At 40.4% G+C, this 25,210-nt stretch overlaps 1 protein-coding gene across 16 annotated transcripts in view; it reads left to right on the top strand.

The window, feature by feature from the left end:
* Window positions 1–25,210, top strand: part of MAP4 (microtubule associated protein 4) — a 164,279-nt gene that overhangs the window by 23,764 nt on the left and 115,305 nt on the right. For all 16 annotated transcript variants that reach the window (XM_069778471.1, XM_069778464.1, XM_069778465.1 and 13 more), the window contains exon 2: window positions 7,578–7,631. The gene's annotated coding sequence lies outside the window, so the exon portion shown is untranslated. The remainder of the gene's footprint in view (window positions 1–7,577; window positions 7,632–25,210) is intronic.

Genomic DNA, 25,210 nt, shown 5'->3' with positions numbered 1-25,210 from the left:
ATCTTGGTTTTCCTTTTCTGAAGCCAAGGAAAGACAATGTTTCATAGTCCAAATGAGAGTATGGTGTTCTCCATTCAGGGGTGTGCCAATAGCTGGGTATATTTGATATACGTTCATGTTATATTTTTAAATGTGCATAGCATCACTGGCCACTCCATTGACTCTTTGATCTTTGTAGTGAGAGTTTGTCATCTGTGAAAGCAGAAAGGAAACAAACAGCCTGTTTTTTGAGCCATCTCAAGACTTGCCAGATTAGGATGTAGGAAAGGAGCAGTGTGCTCTACATTACTGCTACTCTAAAAGGGTGTAGTGTGGATGAAATGATTAAAAGAAGGATGCTTTTTGTTTCACATGTTGAACAGCCTGTTACAACTTAGCTACTGATAAACCTATTTCAAGCTTGTTTGCTGGGCATGGGTCCTCAGTGTCTTTTATGACTTGCAACTAGAAATCTCATGCTTCTACCTTATCTTCCTTCACCTGTGTCTGGAAACAGCAGCTGGCTGCCTCCATGGAGCAAAAATGAAGTGTTAATTATGGCTTGAATAGGATTGAGCTCGAAGTTCCTTTGTGAAGTGAGAGCAAGAGTTTCCACAGTTGAGAAATACAGCTAATGGAGTAACGTATATCACTGTATAGAGAGAGAGCAAGGATCTCTAGGCAGTCAGTCAGCTCAGCAGTATTTCAGGTTAAAGAGGTGGCATTCACAGGTTAGACACTGGTGAAAACTTATGATCACCTCAAGCTTCCAGCTGTTCATTAAACAACCTTTTAAAAAGTATTAAGAATTGAATCAGTGTGAGTGAAGAGGGTGTTGGGTTGGAAATAGCCCTCTGTTTTAGCTGAAGTTGTCATGGATGGGTGGCTTGCACTGTGAAGGGGTAGGGGAAAAATACCGAGGAGACTATATGGAGAGTTGCTGGTTGTCCATGTTAACCTCTTTAATGAATAACCTGTGAAAAACAGATGTGCCACAGATGTGATAAAAAGAACAGACTCCAGTGAAAGGTGCCTTCCACAAAGGAAGGCTAGGACATGAAACTTCAGTGGTCCACAGATGCGATAAAAACAGATGTGATAAAAGGAACCATCTAGACCAGAGAGACTTTATAAAAGACTTTTTAAAGACTGTAAAAAATTATAATGCCTCTTCTGTTATTTACTTTTAAAAAAGGCATTGAGAGATAAGACCTTGCAAGCAATCCTGTTTCTTAACAGTAGTGGGCTGGGGAGACTTTCTGGGTGGTATGCTCTTTTGTAGTGGCAGATGAGGATGAGCTGGACTACTGGAGTTACCAGGAAGCTGGGATGATGTGAATATCAAAACAACTTAGTAAGTAAAAGCTTCTCATAGTTGGGCATCTCTGACTACGCCTGTGCTAGGGAATAACGTGATGCTTGGTGACTTCTGGTAGTGCTGGAATACAGCATCTGTGCTGCTGTTTTTAGAATATTTCCTGTTGCAATCTTTGGCCTAGGGAAAAAGTATTCTCCCAGACACTGGTGGATGCTATTCAAGAGCTGGGATGGACCAGGACCATTCTCAAGAGCCATTTGCATGTGGCCACCCTGGTTTAAAGAGTAAGACTTTACAAGTGTGAATGCAGCCTCTTCCTAGACACTGTGGTCCTGGGCACATATAAGTTAACTGTGACATTGAACTCCCTAGTCGGGAGGTAGCCTTTGTGCTTCTTTGATAGCAGGAAGCACAATCAGTTTAGCAGCCTTTCATTAGAGGACAAGTGAAATTTGAATAATGAAGCTTCTTTTTCTCTTTGTCCTGATCAAGCGCTCATTAGTGTTCAGCCCCAGCTAAGGCAAAATGGCCATTGGATGAGCTTCAGTTGCATATAGTTTTAACTAAAGTATGTTGCTATTTCATAGTTCAAGACATGACTCAGGTTCTTCCTGCTGCTTTTTCTAATGTGCGTGCAACTGAATCTTGCTTTATGAATCTTGGTAATATCTCAAATCATTAAAAATGCCTATCTCTGGTCTATACTATCCAAAAAGATGGCAGATTGTTGGATAATGCTGTCCAAGTGTGGGTGTGGGCATGTGCTTTGACAAATAAAGCATATGACAGGAGTCACAGTGGATATGTATTGATTAGATATAACAGTAGGAAGAATTTCTGAATTCTTAATACCTTTATTTTTAGTTGTAGTTTGGCTAGACTGAAGACTTGCTGTTCAATGAATTGTTCCAAAAATAAATATTTCAGAAGAGGATTAAAATTGAATGTGAAAGACAGTTTTTTCTTATGCATCAGTGTTCATGGAAGGAACTGGTCAGAAATCACTATTCTCCTTAAATTTGCATGCTCTGAATCCAAATTAGAACTGCTTTCACCAGAACTACTCATCCACACAGGAAGCTAGAGGTGCTGTTGGGAACGCAACTGTGATAGCTAATTTTAGCTAATTTAGTCCTGTTAGCAGCAGAGTTCTTCAACTGTGAAAAGAGATACTTTGGTCTTGCTTAAATCACTTTCTTTTTCTATTGAGCTTCTACTGAAAAGGAATGTGCTTTGTTGTTTCTCATCAAGGGCATTTTCTGCCTTTTTTTTTTTTTTTTTGGTGTAGTGTTGTTGGTGGTTTCTTTTTTCTTTTTCTTTTTGTGGATCTGGATGTTTGCAAGTTTGGTTTGGTTTTTTTTTTTTTTTCTTTCTGTTTAGACACATCCGAAAGATCTATAGAAAGATTGAAAGATCATTTCTGTCAAAGTATTTCATCTCAGCTTTCTCTGGGTGTTTTTAGCCTCTTGTCATGTGTACTGTGTTGTAACGTAGTTGACTACTTGCTCCCACCCTCCTCATGTTCTTCAGTCGTACACTAACTAACTAAAGGCTGCTGGCTGTGGGAGCTTACCTCTTAATTAGCATTTCTGGCACTGTCCAGCCTATCAGGATCATTCTGGAAGGTCCTTGATTTGCCTTTGACACTGGTGATTTGGCAATCCTTGAGTCACTCTTCCAACTTTCTAGAATCATTGCATGTTGTTTCTTCAAATTGCTCTTGACGTGCAAAAATCCATGGTGCTATAAAAACAGCTACACTTGTGCAGTTGCTTATTTACTGTCTGATTGTATGAACCTCACTGTTTAACTTTGTCAACATGAATTGCTACAGAAGACTATTTTTTAAAGCCTGTCCTCTTTACTAAGGATTAAATGTGAATATTGCCAGAGTATCTGCTTGCTTCACAGCTGAGGACCTTTATTCTTCCATGTGCTACCTGCAATTGGGAAGTATGATCTCTTTCTAGAAGTAGTAAGAGTTGTGTGACTACTGGGAAAGTCTGACTTTCTGTTTATCAATGTTTCCCTAGAAGATTATTTACTCTTAGAGTTCAGTGGAACTACATCTTGTGTTTTGAAGACTCTTTAAGTTACTAGTCTAACTTCAGCACTTTCCTTCTCTCTTGGGAGAAGCTCTACTCAAAAGCCTAGAAGCTCATGTAAAAGCAGTCTCTTTCAAATACTGTCAGCTCTATCTGAGATGCCTCATCCAAGTGTGGGAGCAGGAATTTGATGCTTAACAAAAATTCATTGAATATTTGGCAATGGTACCCATGAAAAAAAAAAGTCCATCATATAATCTTGAATAAACTCTTAGTTTAGGATCTTGGTGAGTTCAGGTACAGGCAAGGAGACAACATAGGGCCTTGTGGCTGTAGAGGCAGTTTTCCTTGTGTCAAAAGTTGTTGTAGTTAATTTGCTGCTAGTGTTATTCCTCTAGGAAAGGACTCGGATGAAAACCTGAGGTGCCTTAATCTCTGGGTTTTGTGGCCACCATGTATATATAGCTCAGGGTTTACAAGACTTCACGTTCAAACCCATGGTATTCGACAATGTGATACTGCTTTGCATGTGGAATGCTGTAGCTGCAATGTGTATTGCCCCTCTTAGCTTTTCATATCAAGTGATCTTCATGTACCATGCATATTTAAGAGGGGGAGCTATTTAAAGGAAACAGTTTATCTAGAGATTTGGAAACAAAGTATGAAGGGTGAGACACAACAGGAAACTAAAAGATTGAGCGGCTTTCTCTCCCAGGGTATGGGAAACAGTCTTACGAATTTGGGGATGAGAAAACAAAAAGTGTTGCTTGTTTAGAGAAATTGAGGGAGCCTGTAAGGGCATCTGATATGACAAATGGCACATTCTTTCTGTTATAAACTTAATTGCACTGAAGTGCATTCTATTTAGCTGGGGTAAGAGTGATTAATCCTGAATGTAACTGGAGGTTTGCTTGACTCTCTCTCTTTGGCAGTATAGCAACATAAATGGAGATTGAGACAACCACTGTTCATAGAGAAAGTACTAAATTATTGGAACTCGAGACTGTCTAATTATAATAATTTTGTGAGGAGGATGTAGGGGAATCACTTCCTTGCTTCTGTCTTGCATCCTTTTTGGGTGACTTACCAAGTTAAGTTGTATGCTTTTCTCATGGACTAAGGAGAGGTGGTAGTTTACTCCATGTTCAAAAGGGCTGCCACTGGAAACTGGTAGAGACAAGTAGTTGCTACTTAAAGTAGTAAGAACCTTCAAAATTATAAAAAGCAGAAATGAATTGTTAATGTTTGCCTTGAAATATGTATATGTTTTTGGGACTCCTCAGAATAACTGTTGTATTATAGATGGGGTGGATTTGGTGAACTCTCAAGTGAGAAAGAAACAGAAAGTAAGAGACCGGGTAGAAAGCAGAAAGTAGTGTATTAGTGGGATGCAGGCAAATCAGTTGTGGGGGGCGGAAATCTGTGTAGGAAACTGGATGAAGTTAGAGAAGCCGTTGAAATGTTTAGTAATAAAAGTATAAGGAGCTTGGGAACCAGAAGAGCTGAGGAACAAGAACTACTGGTGCAGGACGTGAAACTGGATATTACAGGGATAGCAAACATGATGGGACGGTATGCATACCAGGCATTACCTGTTTTCTGATAGTATAGGCAAGATAAAAATGAAGAGTGGGTGTGGTGTGGGTTGTAAATGAAGTAATAGAGTGCTTTTCCTCTGTTGTGTTGCTTTTCAGTGTCACTTGTATAAAAACTGTGTTGGGGAGAAATAAAGTTGCAAACTTGGAATCAGGGTTGCAATGTATAGACAGGTATCTCTCTTAACATTAAAATAGTTCTCAGAAATATTTCTCCAAACTGGAAAACAATTACGGCTAATAATGCAACACATGAGTCAGTATTTGCGGGCCAGGTGATAGATGACTTTTTTCCTGCTGTTCACCAATATTTCTATGAGTGGTCAGAGTCTTCCTTAATTTATTATGTGAGGGGACAAGGTGAAGTCTATCTTAGACTACTGTAAGACCTAGCACATAAAAAAACCCCAAAACTTTGCAGTCACACCTGCAGTTTTAGCAACTCTGTAAATTTGGGATAAGAAAGGCAGATTATTTAGCATTTCTGCTTGTCGGTCAAGAACACCCCATACTTAAGTAAAAAAGCAATCTTTACCACTATGGGTAGTTTAAGACCACCTTGGTAGTATAGTAATTCTTTCCTTCAGAGTTTATTTAAAGAGCACCTAGAGATGCAGGTTTACCAAAGGAAGAAGTGTTTTTGCCCAGACCAAGAAACTGTGGTAGATTTTACTTTACTGTTACCAGAACCGTGGTTGATACAGTGCTACCCAATGGAGTAGCAATGCCCAGCACTAAAAAAGGAGCTAATACTTCTAATTTTCTTTAATATTCTGCCACAAAAGATAGGGTTGTGGGGTTTTTTTTATTCCTTTTTTTCTTAACAAATAAGGTAAAGTTTAGTGTTTTCAATGCAAAGAGATTGGAATATCATGTGTGAGAGTGTAATAACCTGGTGGATCACAGCAACAGGTGTGGGATGAACTTTAATGGAGCAGACCATCAGGCTGTGTGTTTAGGGCTTGATGCCTTTGGATGTGATCTGAGTGTTCATCAGTTGGAAGTAGCTCGGAAGAACCCTGATGCCCCAGTTTATCACAGGGTAGCTAAACTGCAAATAATGATGTGGAAAAAGAAAATGTGGGTTTATTATGTGTATTAGTAGAGTTTCCTTCTGTTGGAAAGGGGAGCCTTAGTGTTACCACACAAGTTGTTTTTCCATTCCATAATTAACTTCTAACTCTCCTTTCCACCCCTTCTGAAGGGAACAGGACTCTCAGAAGGTTTTTTCCTCACTTCTCAGTGCTTTACCACTTATTAAAGCTGAAATGATACTCTTCTCACTGGGCTGTTTTCTCATTTAACTGAAAGCTCTGGCATTTTGCTTCCATGTAATATGAAATGTGCATCTGTAGGGAGAGGAACAAGTGTTAGTGTTTCTATGTGACTTTGCATTAATAAGCAGGTACTGAGATGATATTTTATTGTGAGACTGGCTTGATTATTTGCTATGGTGAGGAACAAGTTGGACGTTTCTCCATGTGGATTGAAATACTTAACTGACTGTCCAGCTTAGTTTATATTCTTTTCTGTGGAGCACTGAAAGGAGAGTATAAGAAGTATTATTTTGATAGAATTTTTTTTTCTTTGTAGATATGCTTGTTTCACAATAAAGAAACATGGTGAACAAAGTGTAAAATACTGTATAGAAAAATTTGGGATACAACACCCAATAGATGAGGAGATGGCTCCCTGGTAAAGCTGCTGGGTATAGCTTCACTGAAATCATGGAAAACATACAGAAAATAGCTGGCTGTGTGCAACTGAAATACAGCTCCTGATTGCTTTCTTTTTTTTTTTTTAAATCTGGATCCCCTTAAAATATTAATTCAAGTATCATTAATGTAATCCTTAAAAGAATACAGCATATACTTTTCTAGTTGAGTAACACGTCTAGCAATACCTGTAGGTTTTGACTTGTGAATGTATTAATAACAGTGGGAGAGATTCCACTCTGAAGTTTGGAAGTACAGAAAATGGCATGGAGTGGTATAGGCTTTATTAAATGAACAAAGCTTCATCTTTGCTGTCTTGCTTGTCTTGGACTAAAATGTGACAGTTCTGCTGTATGAAAGCCTTTAGAGTGCCTTGCATGGTGGCTCTGCGTAATAATAACCCATAAATCGGGCCACAGTTATTTTGGTGCCTCTCTAGTTTTGTTCATCCCCAGTCTGATAAAAATCAACTCATGAATCAAACCTGGCTGTTGCAGGTGGCTATGCAGGTGTATGCCTAACAGTGACTTTGAGAGCTTTTAAGCCATTATATGAGTACCTGAAATACTGCTTAGTGGAGGGATGTCCTAATCATCCTGGATTACTTCAGCTTTAATGGCGTGTTTGTAAAAACCTATTAAGGTGTATAACAAGGGAAAAGTTGTTCTCAATTTTCATGGTATATCCTTAATAGCTTGAGCAAGTGTTGAGGTAAAATAGTAATAGCTAGATAATATTCCTATTGAGGAGCGAACGTTAAAGAAAGCTGCCTGGATGACTGTAGTGGGACTGCAGCAAAACTTCTCAATTTTTAGTTAATTTTGAGTAACACAAATCATCTCCTAGCCACCCCTAATTAGCTTCCATCCAAGTACTCTGTAATTATATGGCTTCCTCTTAATTGTGCATGCATTGTATTTTGCAGATAAGCAGTTTCTGAGGACTGAAGGACCTGCTAAAAGGAACACCTGCTTTTGAGGTATGAACTACTTTTCTAATGACACACCACTAATGCTTTAATTAAAAGCAAAGGTTTGATACAGCTCTGTGTACACACTAAAACTTCATCTGTTCTGGGAAATACAGCTACCATCTCGAGTTCTGAAATGTCAATCTCTGACAGAACTTCAGTAGGAAAACCTGGCAGAGCAGGCACGCCTGGCTAAGACAAGTGGAGTGTTAAATGGACTCTAGGAGAGTCTGCATGTCTTTAAAAGTTATTATACAGAGAGTTCTGCGACTCGAACTTCTGCAGAATAAACATATCTGAAAAGCACTTACCTTTCCATTCTTTTCTGTTAAATGCTTTATTTACTATGCTTTTTCCATTCTTCCTTTTAGGTATTTATTAAAGTTTCTAACATTCCTCTGGTTCTGTGCAAGATAGCAGGGCTGGTGTGTGACTCAAGGGATGTCCTTTATAGCCAGGTGGACCTTCTTTTCTTGCTTTTCCTGCTGCAAAGGGCAGACATCTTGTTTAACTTGGTCACTCAAATCTTTTTATCAGAGTAAGAGGACTACAAGAGATTAAAATGGGCAAACTAGGCTAAGAAAAAACAAGTCTGATTTGATTTGTTAGGAATTTGGAGCAGCGGACCATTGAAGTTTCATGTCCTAGCCTTCTTTTGTGGAAGGCACCTTTCACTGGAGTCTGTCTATCATCAGGTCTGCAGTTAAAGGATATTTTTGGTGCAGGTGCTCACATAACATGCTTTAGTGAAGGAATTACAATTTCTTCTTTGTATTTGTATGGACTGAGGGACCCAGGTGTCTTCTACATTGCAGTTTGATTAGTGTGACAGTGATTGTTCTGAAATGCTGCCTATTTCTTCAAGTCCTGGGAGTGGTATCAGCCTGTTTACTCCACTAATTAATACTTCCTCTGCCTTAACCTTGAGGTAGCCTAGAATGTAAACCAATAAAACACAGGGCATAGACTTGTAGAAAAATGACTAAGCTGTTAATGTCAGTCTGCCAGTACCATCCAAAGATATTTGGCTGTAAAGAATGCAGAGGAGTCAAATGGATGCAGTTCAATTACAGCTTGTTTTAAAATCACTAACTGTATCTACTATGACTTACTAAAACTGTCTTAAGTGACAGTAGCCTCGCATGTCTCCTAAAACTTTGTTATGGGTATGGGATAAAATTGTTCCTAAAATGCTGTAGTCGGTCTCCTTAAATGGCAGGTGCAGAGATAACATCATAGGTGCAAAGTCCTGTCTTTTCAGTCTGGCTGATGCTCTTGTGTATCCATTCAGGATGTGACTGGAACCAGGCTCAGTTAGGGACAGCCACACCACCAGTTGTTTATACTGTGTACTGTGGCTGCCTGCCAAACCATCTTAAGTTGTTCTCTGAAAGCCAATGAATAAAAGCCAAATAAGATGGCTTATCTCCCTCTGGGTGGGAGGGAGGGAGGGGGTGGAGGGGAGGTGCCCAGAATGCTGTGCGTGCTTTTCACTGTGGCCTTGATGGAGCTAAAGAGGTCATGGGAGGTGGACTGTCACCTTCTCCTGCAGGGAGTGAGTGCTATGTGCAGCTGAACAGAGAAGATGACGTAGGAGCGTAAGAACACTACCTTGCCCTGCCTGCATGTTCCAGTCTTGAACTTCTTTCCCCCCTGCCTTTCTACTTTACTTAGCTTTGACCAATGCGGTCTTAATGTCTGCCAGACTCCTTGGGTGTCCGGAATTGATCTCAGACTTTAACTTACTTGGTCATGTTATTAACTGCCAAGTTGTTTAAGGGGGTGAGTTTGCTATGTTATAATTTTCCTCCTTTCTTTCTTTTTGTCATGGTACAAAAAATGAGAGTTACAGTATAAGCTGCCTCCTAGAGTCCCAGGGATACATGTAGTTGTACCTCTCCACAGTTGTTGTTCCATGGTTTCGGGGCATGGAAACCAAACAGGTGTTTCCCACAGACTGTATTCAGCAGCTAAAAATGCTTCCTGAAGTAATTTATCTGGGAATATTTAATCCATGCTTATTGACTGCCTAGATGAATAAAGGCAACTTCCTCCCCAACATCCTTTGGAGGAGCCCAGGAGAGCAGGCAGGAAGGAGGAAGTGTTTGTGTGAGTCTGGCACTGGCTGGTTGGTTCTTGTTGGATGACCTGATTGAGGAATATCTTGGGTTCTTTACAAAACAATAACCTGTTCATCTCTGATTGTCACTCAGAAATAAATAGGTTTTTCCTGCTTATTCAGTTATGAGCTCTTTCAACCAAGTACAGTTGCATGCTTGGTCATCTTACTTGCTTTCTTAAACCACGAATACTGACTATGACTTGTGGTACATGGAACTTCATTTGGTTATTGTATTGGTTACATATGTATAGGTGGGTAGAAAGTACTTGTAAAAACATTACTTGCTGGATTACTTTACGTTTTTTTGTATAACTGCTCTAACTGCGAAGAAACATGCACAAAACCACATTTTTAGGATCAATTTTATTGATGAAAAGTGAACTAGATTGGAGCTGCTGCTGACATAATTGTGGTAGGAGCAAGTAACTGCTACTTGCTGTGTGACTCCCTGCTCCCCTCCTGTAGCAGAGCTCTGCCTACAGAGAATTCTGCTCAGATAAGGCAAGCAGGTAAGAAAGAACTTTGCCTCTGTGGATTTTGTAGCTTTCTGGAGGAGGGGCTGGTGCATTATCACCCACCCTTTTAAAAGGGGTTTGAGGAAGTATGTACTGACCTTCTAGGTTGAGAATGCTGAGAACAGAACTGAGAAGATTTCGCCCTGGAAATAAGAGAACCATTGGGACGAGGACAATGCTACCATGTCAATTTACCACATGTCGTTTTACTTCTCTAAAGTCATGTAGGCAGAACCCTTTATTTTACTTAAAATAGAAAAAAAAAAGGTGGGTTTTTTTTTTTCAGTAGTACACTGAACAATTATTTATTTGGTCCCTTATCCTTCCCTTTTTGGAAGGGAAATTGCCTGTGTCAAAGGGCACAATACTGTGATACTGGATATTGCAGACATACCTGCAATAAGGAAGTGAATAATTCTCTAAAGAAACTAATAGACTGTACCTGATAACATTGCAGTGAGACCTGAAATTTCTTCTATTGCTCTTTCTTTCATGAAAGCTCAGCTTTTGTTTTCTAACCAATGCCTTGTTTTTCAGGCATCATTGAATGTATTTGTTATCAAGAGTACGGAAATGTAAATACAATAGTGGTTGAAATGCAGTAGCTACTCCCTTCCTCCTCTGCTGGCTTCCTGCATACATTATGGAAGGTGGAAACTATTCTTCTGCATTAATTCATTTCATAAATGAGTATTCTTCCCCTGTTGCCACCCCATCAGATTTCAAAAACCAAAGGGTATGAGTGAAGAGAAACGATTATTCTCACATATGTTCCTTGAGACTGAGAAGTAACATAAGGCCTCTTGCTCCTTTCCCATGCTCCAGCCTGATGCGAGCATAGGCTAACAGGACATCTTATTTTTCTCCACTTTACCTAAACCTTTGACCAGATAAGCCACACAGGTACCATTCTAGTTGAACTAAGTCTGCATTCACCTGCTTGTAACATTTGAGCACCTTTCTTAGAAGGAAAACTAAAAATTGGAGCAGTGCCTTCACTGACTTGAGTGTATTTCTCCCAGGCTTAAGTTTGCAGTTATTTTTAAGAGCTGTTTCCTAAATGTGGTTCTGCTTGACCTAGTTGGGTCACTAGTAGCTAATGTTGGTCACTTTCTTAGGCAGGAGTTTTGTCATTAAAACTAGCTCAAGATAATGGAAAGGCTCAAATTGTAGAATTTGTTCTTTTAACTAGCTCGGGAGGAATTAGGTTCAGCTGTTTGATGGGTGTAAGCAGTTAAATTGAGCTCAGACTATGGCTGTCATGCTTTTTTTGTGAAGTCTGTCACAAATTTTGTATGGCAGTAACAACTTTCTGGGGATAGTTATTTATCTTCAATTACCCAGGTCCTTCTTGCATAACCTGCCACTTTAAATGCTGTTAGTATGTCTATACTGCACTAATGCTGCTCCCTTTTCAGAACCAAGGAGTTCTGTGATGCTCTTATGGCACTTGGCCAACTGCATGACTGAACTTAGCTAAATAAAAATCCCTGGGATCCTCTCTAAGAATAAGCATCATGTGAGAGCAGGAGTGTTTCCCTGCTTTGAGAGAATTAAAATGGCGTGCTGGTAAGGAATAACAGCAGCAGCTTAAGGGCTAGGCTGGCATCCCTCTCTGGCTAAAAGGGATAAGCTACAAGTCCAGAGGAAGCAGAAGGGTCTGGCATGTAACCTTTAGCTTTCCTTGCTGTTGAGTTTGTCAGTCCGGGATGACATGGTTCTTTCAGAATGTACTGTTTTTTATAATTCAAGAATCTGATAAATACCCTTATGAAGGAGACGTGAACATATTTGCTGAACTTCTAGTCTAGCAGTGTTTCATATTGGGCCTTGTCCTACAGCTTAAATACCTATTAATGTATTATTGAGCAAATTTCTGAGCACTTCTCTGCACCTATATCTTTTTCTCACACCCCCCCCCCCCGCCTTGGGAGCATGGGAGGTACTGGAACTGGTGTAGGCGTCTGCTAATGTTGCCTCAAGTGGGCCTGCATGTGGCTTATGTTCTGGCACAAGCAGTAATGGATGCTGAGATAATGTTATCTTGCAACTAATTCCCTTGCTGAGGGAGAAAGTCTCTGCTCTGCTGGCCTGCGGTGTATTAACACTGGTAATGGAGCACGTAAATGTGCCTTGTATTCTGTGGTCCCTCAGAAAAGTGTGTGTTCTCCCCTCTGGGAGTTGTGTGGTGACTCACTGGACCTTTCCCTGCTTCACATACGATTATGAAGCTAAATTATTGTTCTACTTTTCTTTGTTTTGAAGCTGTTACATTACCAAATAGGAGCACCTCTTTCACTTGGATCACAGACAGGCAGCATTTACTTCCCAGGCTTCTAGCAAACCCTTTCATGAGCTGTTGTAGCCAAAGACTTCAGCTCTGCTTGCAGAGGTGCCCAAGTGTGTTCAGCATTTTTAAAGCTATGTGCTTCTACCTTGTTTTAAAAGGACTTCTGATTTTTGTCTGTCTTGCTTGTGCGTAGGCACAAATACCTCTACTTAGAAGTAATTCCTAGTAACACAGAATATGGTTAATCTTCATTATATCTATTGTGGAGTTGCCCCAAGGTGAACAAACTCCATGCATTGAATTGCAAAAGTGGTGCAAAGAGCCAGGCCCTTCCTAAACATGTCCTAGTGACACACTACTGTGTAAAGACAGACTTGGATATCTCAAAGCTGTTTTAACAGAGTAAGGAGTAGGCTCCACAGCTCTGAATGTTCTAGGTATACTCTGCTCCCACCCTAAACATGTCTAGGGACTTCATTTCTCCATTAATTTCTGAGCACCTGAGTGGCCTCCATGGAAATACAGGGACTGAATTTTGTTCCTGGCCTGAAAATGTGAAGCAAACAGAAAGCCGCTAATGCTTGGTAAATGGGCATGTTCACTCTAAACTAGTTTTCCTACATGGTCACAAAGTTCTGCTCTGGCTGATGCTCTGAAACCTTGGCTGGGCACTAACATTTGCTGCTTCTTTTTAAATGTCTGTTTCCATAACACTTTGTTGTGGTTTTCAAATGGCAAACCCTTACCTCTCCACTAGTTCAAATGTGTCTGTTCTATTTCCAGGTTCCTTTTGGGGCATATCTGTCAGTTCTCAGAAGCCTGAGGGGAGGGCATGATTCTCCAAGGCAACTGATGAGTCCATAAACTAACTTCCTTTCTATAGCTAAGATCTTGCAGAATTTGCCAGCAGCTGAAACTCGTTTCTTAGTGTAAAAGTGTGGTTTGTTTCATTCTTCCAAAGTTTTTTGACCTTCCAGTAGTGGAAAGCTTTAAAGTATTGTTTTCTCTTTGCAAATCTAGTTGAAAAAGCATTGACAGGTTTGCTGTTCCACTCATCTAGCTCTGAAACATCAAGCTGGTGATGAGTTACCATTGATGAAGATAGTTTACTAGTCAACTTTCTCATTTTGAAGCTACCAGTTCTGTGTCCTGATTGACAGGTTCTCATGCTATATAATTATGTTGTCAAGAGAGGTGCTTATTTATATTAAAAGTAAAGTAGGTACTCTAATATAGTCACTAATGTAACTAGAATTATTCTATATAGGTAAAGGAGTAAAGCTTGTATGTAAACTGAGTTCCTGGAAGCAGTGACTGTGCACACCCGGTTGCCAAATGAGCTGCTTCTGTTTTCATGGTTGTAACTGCTGCTCTCTGTAAGCTGTGATGTTTTATGCTCCTTGCTCAAATTTTACCTTGCTTTTTGAGTAACACTGGCTAACGTGTCGGTCTTGGGGCACTTCTCTAGAGAGTCAGTTTGCTTGCAGCTTTTTTGTGGGCATCAGACTGTGTCTCGGAGTAGGAGAAGCCACAAAGCTGGCCTTCAGGAGCTCTACTTGAGGTCTTTCCAGTGCCATTTATGACTTGAGTTATCCTTCTTGATAACCCTAGTGAAAAAAAGGAGCAGAGTTCCTGAGTGTAAATCTTGCCTCTTTCTGCCTGCCCATTTCCACAAGCTTGAATCATTTCTGCTGTTCTACAGAAAGTTTAACTCAGAATTTCAAGGCTTACTACAGTAAATTTCTTGATGTATGCATGAGGTACAGTATGGATGTAACATGTTACATGCTATTTAATGGCTGCTTTATCTCTCTTCCATGAGAGCTTTTTTCGATTAACTTCATTTCAGAGTCCGTCCTCTGTGGTCTTCCTCTCCCTCCTGCTGTCTCAAGCTGTGTATATATACATAAGGCAAAATGTTGTGAGTTCATAAAGGCATTGAGGGCCTGCACAGCGGTATTACAACTATAATTAAGCTGGACTGGATTTCTGAAAAATCATTTTTCTCACAGCATGACTTGAGCTCTTTCTCATCTCCTGGTTTGTAGTTCTAGTGTTCACACTGTAGAATTTTCTTCACAAGCAATTAAAAAAAAAAAAAATCATCTCAGAAATGAAAGCTGAAATGCTCATGTAAGTGCAAGACCCATTATTCTGGGAGCAACATATGCAAGATAAATGTGGAGTATGATGAATTTAGAGGAGCTGACATGAGGACTAAGTGACTGAGGTGAACTTTTGTAGTAAAACTTCTCCCTTTTTGTGCACTCATTAGTCTTCGTTTCCAGGCCGTGGCAGTGAGATGATCTTGCAGGAAGAAGAATGAGGAGGTACAAAATGCATAATAAAAATGAGAATTATTGACTGATCCTACTATGTTAGAAATGTGCCATCCTTCTCTTCCTCCCAAGAGAAGGGACTCTTCAGCAAAAGCCAGAAAGCCATTATTTTCTGGGTTTGATCCTAGGGAGGTAGAAACTGCTTTCCTTTCTGATGTGTGTGCTATTAAAGGAAAGCAGCTGACAGAACAGCTGCTTTCCTTGCCTGTTTAGTTTGTGGCTTAGCAGTCAATATGCAACATAGAAAGAAAGTGCTCTGCTAACAGCCAGAGTTTTCATACCCTGCCCCCACTTTGACTGTCTTTCCCTCTGTGCTCTGCCAAGTGAAAACAGGAGACTCTTTCCCCCCCGCCATGATTAATGAAACTGTCCTTATTTGGTGCTGCCTCTCCTGGTGTGCAGCACAGAAAATCCTGTATTCTGTGAGACAGCTTGAAAACCAGCAAACAAGTATGACTCAGGGGAGTTTCTTTTTTTTTTAAAATAGTTGAGGAATAGGTCATTTTAGAGCTAAAACTTACAAGTCTGTGCAGAAGGTGGGCAGACTCCTTTATTTTCCTTAGATAAGCATTTATGGTTTTTGGAGATGACATACCAGTCTTTTTTAGGTCTCTTATTTCAATGCTTGTAGGCCTGTGTAGAGCTAGACACTTGAAAGTCCCTCACAGTTATTATCTATGAACTCATCTTCCATGTGGCTTTTTTGAAGGCCAGCCAAGACCATTAATCCCCACCTTCTAGAGTCCCTAATCCCTGCTGGGGCTTATAGGAAAGTTATTCTTGTACTCCCAGTGAAGCTGCTCTGGCAGAGTATCTATCCTGCTGTAACTTAAGGCAGGTTTATTAATGTGACTTTTTATCAGCTTGGAAATGGTACAACTCATAATGTAGCAATCTAACTTGGACAGTCTTACCCCATCTTGCTGAGTGGTTCATAGTAGTGAAATTGCCCAAAGGGAGGGAATCATTCAGGAGGCTTATCTCAGTGTGCTTAAGTATAATTAACAATAGTAAAACGCTCTTTGCAGGCATGAATACATGCCATGTATTTTTTTGGGGAATGAGTGCAAGTGAAGTGAAATCAGGATTGGAAGTAGTCTGCTGGGGTGATTCTTTGCAGTTGTGTCACACTTTTTCTCAGCCTGATGCTTCTAAAGCCTCCTGGCTCTGCTTTTTGTCCAGATGTGGTGAGACTGATGTAAGGCCCTCTTCCTCCGTGAGCCTTCCCCCTTCCCACCATCCTTACTTGCTCAAAGACTTTTCTTTGGTTCCAAGTAAGCTTCTACAAACACTCAGGACTGGTTCAGGTGGGCTTCCTTTCATTTATTGTCCTTCTCTAAGGTTCACCTGTGATTTTGATAGAAGGGAAGTGTGAACAATTTTACCTTCAGTTCATGACTGTTAACTCTGTTGGGTTTTAGTAGCATTGGCCAGCTCTGTGCTAAACCTTCTGTTGATTGAGGTGGTTTATTGGGTGGCTTAGGGCCCTTGCTGTCAAAGGGAGCTGCACTGCCTCTCCCGTGATACATACCATGGGAAAATTGCAAAATTCACTTCAGCTTTTAGACAAATTCAAAGCAATTTAAGTCTAATTTCCAGGGATGTGGTAAAGCTACTCTCTTGGCTGTCTGGAGTCTTCTGTCTGTACAAGTTCTGTGACCAGAATTAAGGTCTTCAAAGCCAGATAGCAGATGAAGTTGGCTTGGCTTGGCTCAGCTGTTAAGCATACTGATAGAGCATTGTAGACTTCATGCCTAGAGTTCTCATGCCATCTCATTCTGGAGCCATTGCTTACTACCTGCACAGAAAAGACAAGTTCTGCAAAAAATATCTCCTCACCCAGAACAGAGAAGAACCTGAATAAAGGCCAGAAGGGAATGTAACTGATGGAGAATGGCAACTGAGACTGAAATCTGAGTCAGTAACCAGTCTCACTGCACAGTACAACTGTCCATGCACACTGGGCTTCATACTGAGTCCTTTGGAAGAAGCAAGGGCCAGTCTGTGCCAGGTAAATGCTGTGTTGCAGAGAAGTAATGCTTCTGAATGTGATCATCCTTGAGTCCCGTGATGTATCTTAGGGAGCCGGAAGAGCAACAGGTAAGTCCAGCCTTTTCAGGTTCATCAGCAACTCTGAACACCTTCAGAGCACTAACTGGGCCTCTCTCATGTCTTCCCTAAAGCAGTACTTTGGGAACAAGTTCTCAAAAAGGGAATACAGGAATGCATAAATTAAATGTGATGCAGTCATCTTTCCTTACTTTCATAAGAATCAGTGTTACAAGTTAGTGTAGATGATCTTAGTTTGCCAAGGAAAGGAGGGGATTTTATCCTTAAGGGAAGAAGTCTAGTAGTACAAACTACAGTTAGATAATAAATTAATAAAACATATTTATCCAGAGTGCTCTGAGAGTTATGAAGTATTATGTGTCTGTAGCTGCTGTTGATATGCTGTCTGCCTGTTGTGGTGCTTATGGGAAGGTGCAGTATGGCAATATGCTTGCCATATGTGAATAGTAACAGGTCAGCCACTCCCAACTGATGGAGAGCTGTTATGCGTTTCCATTCTTCCCCCCCCAACATACTAATCCTTTACTAGGAAATATCTATAGGGAGAAAAATATCAGCCCAAGATTTAAAAAGCAAACAAAATCAACCAAGAAAAAGCCCCTTGACGTCATGTGGCTCTCTCCCTCCTTCTGTTTTGTGAGGCAGAGGTTTACTTGCTGCATTCTGGCCTGTGGCCACAGGTTGCTGTGGGGGATTGGAAGTCTGGTGCTCAGGGTAGGGAGCTCTCCACTAGGATCAGCAGCTCTTAGCCATGTGACTGCTGTTGTTTCAGCCCCATCAATTGGTCATGACAGCTCTGGTGGCAGTATGCTAACAGAAGCCCAAATAATCTTACAAGTAGTGACAACATGTGGAAGCTTTTTTAGATAATATTTGCTTTTATCTTAAAGCTGTGTTCTCATATACCTTTCCATGCAGGAAGAAGGAGGTGAGGAGTAGTGAGAAACTAACATCTTTCTTGTGTGTATATATACATGAAATTCTTGCTTTTGGAGCTGACCTTCCAGATTAATTCTGGTTGTCTTTATAGTTTTGCAAGTCAGGCTTTTCCTACTGTACTGACTTCTGGCCTCGCACTGTAGACAAACTGAAGCAATTGCAGACAAGTAATAACTTGTGGGTCTTTTGAAGCAGCAGGAGGAAGACCTTTGTGTATTAGTAAGCAGGATCAGTGGCTGCCTTTCCATTGCAGGACTGGTTAGGATTCCTAGAGCTAGCTTCATAGGACCCTAAGTAATTTTAGCTCTTAAATTAAGAGCAAGAGAGTTACCTGAAAATTTGAATAGATTGGCTATTGTGTATCAGAGGGTCAAATTCTGGAATTATTCCTCAATTTTTTTTACATAGCTTTGTCTCGTTTCCATTCTTGGCAAAAGACACTGCATGAATGAAATTCCATATCTACTGCAGGACTGCACTACTGCGTGCTCTCCACACTACTTTATCCTCTCAGAGTCTGGGTCAGAAATGGATCCTTTCCAAAACTGTATGTGTGGCCAGGGAGGTTGGAGGGTGGTTTTGATTTGGTTGTAAGGCTTGCCTTCAAGATGCAAAATGGAAGTGCTTTAGGACATGTCTTGTTCTGTTCATAGGCTTTTGATCATTGGTTTCAAAAATACGAACAGTGGTCTTCAAAGAATGTCAGAATCGTGGAGTAGCTGACGTTGGCAAGGACCTCTGGAGAAAATCTAGTCCAACCCCCCTCTGCTTAGGGCAGGGTCACCTGGAGCAGGTTGCCCAGAGCTGTGTACTGTTGGGTTTGAACATCTCTAAGAATGGAGAATCCACAACCTCTCTGAGCAGCCTGCTGCTCTTGAACTTAGTCCAAAGTAATTGTACCAACAGTGTTGGTTATATGGAATATGATTGATTGCTTTCTTTCTGACTTTTTTATTCTCACAACACTGTCATAGGAGGTGACCCAGGAGATTCCTGACAGATATTTGCCAACTGAGAAATGATCTCTTTATTAAAATCAAAGATGAAGGCAGCTAAAGTCAGTTATGTCATGTTCTTATTGATGCCTCCTAATTCTCCCTATTCTGTCATTAAAGAATGTCGTATATACAGGCACCTGTACGTGTGTGTGTATATATATTTAGACACGTGCAAACAAGACTTCTTACTGGTGCTTTTTCATTTGGGTATTCCTTCTGCCTTGATCTTTGATGGAGATGTAGCTCCAGCTAATTATTTTTATTTTGCATAAGTGCTGAATGTAGCACTTATTTTTAAACTGCTTTTACTTAATTGAAAATAATGATAATACGGGGCATATAATAGGCATGTTACTTGCCACTAGAATACAGAGATTCCTTGAAATCTTGAAGTACTAATATTTATTTACTTCTTTCCCTCCCTCCACTAATAACAGATGTGGCTATAGTGATCAGTTTGTGATCAACTTCTTCACGGACCAAGATCACCATAAAAGCTTGTTCTTTTGGCTGGTGCAAAGCTTGTATTTTAAATGAGCAGTACAGAGCATTGAATTCCGCTTTGAAGAGTCTATTGTAGATGCAAGTGCAAAGGTGGAAAGGTTGAGTGCATTCATCTGTCCTTGCTGGCATAAGGCTAAAGTTTCTTGAAAAACATCATCCTGGATCACAAGGCTTCTGCCCTGGAGAGAGTGGAGGAGCCATGGAATCCCATTGTGCTTGTTACAGCTGTAAATGTATATAGTCCTTTCATAAAGTCTTTCAGTGTTCAGTAGCTATTACAGTAGTCTTTCTTCTAGCCAGCTCCAATGTAATTTTTATTTGCATTTGGGAGCTTTTCATTACCTGGTGTGTGGATTGTGTAACTTCTCTCAAATGCACTCTGCATATCTGTCTGGTGTTGGAGATGTAACTGCCATAACAGAGATGCAAAGCTGATGTCTGATCATTGTATTTGTTAGGCTGGGCACCATCCTCTTCAGAAAGACAAATCAGGCTGGTTTTCCTCAAGTTACAATTTGTCTGTACTTGAGAACTCAAGTAGATGTGAATTGTCCTTGTTGCTGTTACCTCCCCTGGATGGTCTTCTCCTGGTCCCTGCAGCTTCTTTGGAAGTCCCTTTACTTCAACGACAAATGGTTTCTTTTTTGTTAAATCAAGTACAGAAAATTTTAACATAAGTGAAGGTCTACATCTGAAAAGAGCGGCTATAAACTGAAATGTAGCTTTAGTAAACCTGAAAAATGCTGGACTGTCAGCTTTCAGGCTGACTTTAATTATGGCTTTTATGTTGACAGTGAGTAGGAGATGCACATGTGGAGAGAGGAGGTTATTTTACAGCTTTCCTCTAGCTAGTTTAGGATTTCTGCCTGGATATCTTTCCTAGACTTTATCATTTGATGAAGTATAGTCTCTCCAAGCTATGAACTTCTATTTTCTTCCTGCCTTCCAGACATTATCTCAAATGTCCAGAAAACTGAGAGAATCTTTTTAACATTACTGAAGAGGCACAAATACTGGGAGACTGTCTGCTGCCTTACTTTGCTAATTCACATGCCATCTGAATAATTGAATATGGTGAAAGCATGCTTCACTGGCTTTATTATTGCTTTCTTTAAATCTAGTTGATGAAAATGTTTCAAGCTTATGGAGCAGAAATGTTCATTAAAGATTCGTATGCAATCTAGTTGTAGAAGTTTTGCTGTTAATTGGTACTGCAAATATACCCAAATAATGCTTTACTTCAAACAGTGGAGAAATGGCTCGTACCCTAAGTAATGAAACCCTACAAATTGATGGATACTCTTTGGAAATACTAAATAAAACCCAGAATTATGTAGACTCTTACAGGGCATCATGAAATTGAAATAACTGCACTTTTTTAAGCCATCAGCTTTGAAATTCTGAAGTTGCAGTTCATAAAAGTTGAAGGTATGGAATTAAAAAAAATGGCCTTTGTCAGTTAGAGCTCATTTTGTTCAAATGACTTTCCCTGTCGTAGTCTATTGGCCTCACTGTGGCGGTTTCCGTTCTGCTCTGACAGTTGCTCTTTGTTTATTCAAAATATTATCATGCCCATGAAAGTGAATGACTAATAGCATTAACGAAGCACAGTTGGCATGCAGGCTGTGCTCACCACCTGCAGTGCTTGCAGCCCCCCTGCCTGCAGCCATCCTGAGCATCTTCTGCAGAGTCTCTTCAATTGCTTCAGATTTTCCCAATTCCATAGTATTGGTCCCAGCTGAGACCATAACTGCTTCTCAGCTTGTCTTTGTGGCCGCTGCCTGGAAGAATTCATGAACCCACCTGGAATATAACTGCTGGTTTTCCTCATGTCCGTATGTAGATCAATGTGCACTTTTCACATCTTAGTCAACTTTCCAGTTCGCAATACAGTTCTAACAAGTCTACCATGGTCAAGCTTCTGCTCAGTTGTCTTGTGGCTCTTGCGTTCATTTTCCTCTTTTGCCTGTCCCCTTCCACTTTCTTAGGCTTGTTTCCTTTTTTGACTTAGGCTTTTTTCCTCATCCAAAGTACATATATATGTGTTCCACCCAAGACTTTACCTGAATCTAATCTTTTTGCTCATATTCATGCCTGCTCACGTGTTTACTCCAACTGTCCTCTCTCAAGTGAAAGACCAGCAATGCTTGGAGCACTCATTTAATTTTCTGCTTGGATCAGTCTTGTCTCCTTGCGTGCCTAATGTGCAAGTTCAGTTACTCACGACTGAACAAGCTACAGACAGCTTGAGAATCTCCAGGATCGTTTCAGTGCGTGTGTAGTGTCACTTGGAGCTCGTTTAACCTGTTTCATGTTGTAGGCTTTTTGCTACAGGAAAAAAACCTCAAGTGAGAATAGCAGCCTGAATCAAAAGCTGAGGGAAAGGTGATTAGTGACCTGGTAAGTGGAAGTAGTGAGATATCAGACATGGAAGAGGAAATGACTCTGAGCAAACTGTGTTATGAGGAAGCAGTAGTGGCTGAAGCTCTGCCTTGGCTTTGAAATTCTGTTGACAAGCTGAATCACAACTTCGTCAAACCCATCTAAAGTGAGAAGTTAAAACATCATGTTTATTATCTCATGTGTGGCCATAAACTGATTGTGGAAGTGAACCGAGATTTGCATCAAGCCTTTGGAGCTATTTTATGGTTATCAGTTATGTGGTTCAGTGGCACTGACTTCTGTATAAAAGCCCAGACTTCTTAGGGACACCTTGCCATATCCCAAATCCTTTGCAGTACCCTTGTGTCTGTCACCACCCTGCCTGCATGATGGATAGCATGTACTGCGGCTTGGTAGTCCTGAGTGGAAATAAATACATTGTCCTTTGTGTTTCTCTGTGGAGGCAATAATAGGAACTTCTTTGCCTTCACTTCAGTTGTGCACTTTTTAACTTATCTATAGGAGCTTGGAGGCTCTGGGACTTACTTAATGTATTCTATATACTTAAAATTAGCCAGAAAGCTGTTGGAGAACTTGTTCTGAGAAGGGTAACAACTCTACAAGTGCTTTGTCTGTTGTAGCAATCCAGGTGTAAAACCACCAATGCCCCAAATCTACCTTGTCTATACTTGACACTCCTTTTGCCCTTCATAAAGGAGGGAGGTAATTACTTAAGCTGTATAAATAATAGTTGGAAACTCTTTTGCTGTATTTATGTATTGTCTGAAGGAGAACGTGGTTTTGTATGACATGACTCTTACTGAAATCCTGATGTTGCTGGAAGCCCAAACATGCATTTGAAATTAGTAATAAGATATTTTATGTGATGCCTTATGTAAGCAGACCCTTAGTGTGACACAGAGGTTGGCAGCACGAGTGGTGTAGCAAACTGGAGCTGAAAACTGCTCTCTGCTGTTTGCTTTAGCTCACCGAAGTTGAGAAAGCTGCTGACTGCGCTCTGGTTTAAACAACTACTCAAAGTTTAAAATCATTGTTTGATTTTTGCTATGTAAATATCTATAGCCTTCTACTTAACTAGTGGTATGATGATGTATGCAGTATCAGGTACTTATGCTTGTCTAGCAGGTCTTGAGTATCTGGACTGGACAGCCTTCCTTCTGCTAATGAGATGGTAGCTGTACATCACTGCATTTTTGGGGAACTAATTCCTGAATATAAGCCTGTAATTCAGGACACCCATTTTGAGGCTGTTGCATTGGTTTTTCTAGCAAGCGAGCTGAACATGAATTTGTAAGCATTGCTGGAGAGACTTTAATAAAGATCACTTGACCTGCATGTCACTACATCTGAGAAGACACTTCTAGTAATTTGAGTGATTTCCTGTGACTCAGAACAAAAACAAAGCAGAGATCTTACTGTGTTTAACTTCAAAAAAAAAAAAAAAATCAGAAAACACCCCGCAACCAAAAAACCACCACTGGTTCAGACTGTACCAAAAAAAAAAAATCATAAAAAATTAAATTAGGTCATAGATTTGTTGTGCCCAGCCATGGAATGTAAGAAACATCATCAGCTTGATTCACTGAGGTGTCCTTTCTTTTTAAATGATAGATGCAGACATCCTTTTCATGGAGGACTCCCTTCAGGATACTGTGAAGGAAGATGACTTAGCATATATCTGCTCCCTGCTGTCCTGTTTTCTTATGCCTCAACGGCCACTGCTAAGTGCTCGTGAGAGCCTCATCTAAGAAAAGCAAGCTGACTTATGATAAGAGAAATGGGAATTATGACTGAGCTGTCCCTGTTTCTTCCAGTTGGGGATTTTGTTCTGTATGTAGTTAGGAGCTAATTTTAAAGGAGCAAGTGGATCTGATGAAATAATATATATGCTTCTCATAAATCTGTGTATCAGAGTGTCTCCTTTAAACAAACAAACAAAATTGAGGAAATGTTGCTTCGTTTCTTATTCCTCTTAGATGTGCTACTTTTGTGAATAGATTTCTCTTACCCCTTTGGCATAAAGGTTGCTCAAACTTTATTTTGGTAGAGGAGAATATGTAGTTAATACTAGTAGGAATACAGCCACTAACTATCAAAATTGGTGTTAAGTGAAAGAACAGAGGCTGAGTACAGCTCACTTGGTACAGGATAGAGATGTGTATCCACTTTAGGAGACCAGCAGCCTTGCAGGACTCTCTGGAGCGGGTGGAAGTGCTGTGTCACTGTGGGGCTGGCAGGAGCAAGTGCTCTGCCTTGCATAACTGGCAGAGGCTGGTACCTCTTGTGTATGTGCTTCTCTGGGAAAAATCATCTATTCCCTCTGCCAAAAATCTGAGGGAAGTAAGTCAATGTCTTGTGCCAAGTATGATTCTCTTTAAACAGTTTACAGGTTTTCAAGTATCTTTCTTTTTTTTTTTTTTTTTTGTGGGCAGCATCCCCTGCCCCCACTTGCCTGTTCTCCCCTTTCTCCATCTTCAGACGAGATGCACAAAAACTGGGTCAGACGGATCATAACTTTAAATTCAAAGCCTGTGCATGCCCAGAGGCATGTACACAGCAGTGCAGTTAAGGAAGCTACAAAATGGAAATACAAAGTTCAGGAAATAAATTCCACTCTTCCCTAGATGGGAAGCTAGAGGCAGTGGTTTATGCAAGTAAGAGTTGTTTGTACTGCTTCTACTTTCAGAGGGTGGCTGGATGAGATGATGTTTCTTGAAAGTTATTCCACTAGGTCACTTAAAGTAAAACTTCTGCAAGGAAGTGCTAGTCTAACTTCTTTGGGATCTCTAGGATGTTGTGAGTCTGTGACTCTCTAAATTGGTTCGCAGAGCACAAGTTCTGCATACGTAGCAAACGTCAGCCTTGTGGATGTGGTCAAACATCAAATAAGATGATGGGAACACCCAGAAAGGAGCTCATTTTGAAAGGGAGAGACTAAGTGAATTGGGTAAATAGTAGGAGCTCTTTGGAACAAGATGCCAGGGTGGGGGTCTGTGATATGGGTAAGAGATTAAAATAACTCTTCTGTATCTTTCAGATTAGCCAACAAGAAAATGGAGTTTATTTATCAAAATGAACAGGTTACTCACTGGGTACACAAAGATTCTGAGCATAAAAAGGAACAGATGGGGCAAATACTGGGTATAACAGATCAGCTGTTGCTGGAACATGAAGAAGTCTAAACAATTCTTTAGAAAAAAAAGTGAATTAAGTGAATATGATTTATTTGCTGTAGAATAATTTGAAGATTTCCTGGAACGGAGTGAAGAATGTCTAGTTACAGGAAAACTCTTTTCCTTGTCTGTAGTACAGCTGTCACTGTGGGACTGGTAATGCTATGGTCTGCTCCTTTCCACACCTTTCCTCTGAGCAAAATACTTGCTCAACTTGGTGTTCTTCAGGGAAGAC

Source organism: Haliaeetus albicilla, chromosome 2, assembly GCF_947461875.1.
Source record: "Haliaeetus albicilla chromosome 2, bHalAlb1.1, whole genome shotgun sequence".
NCBI classification, from domain to species: Eukaryota; Metazoa; Chordata; class Aves; order Accipitriformes; family Accipitridae; genus Haliaeetus; species Haliaeetus albicilla.
Note: the sequence above shows the minus strand (reverse complement) of the source record. Positions and strands in the feature narration are given on the sequence as shown.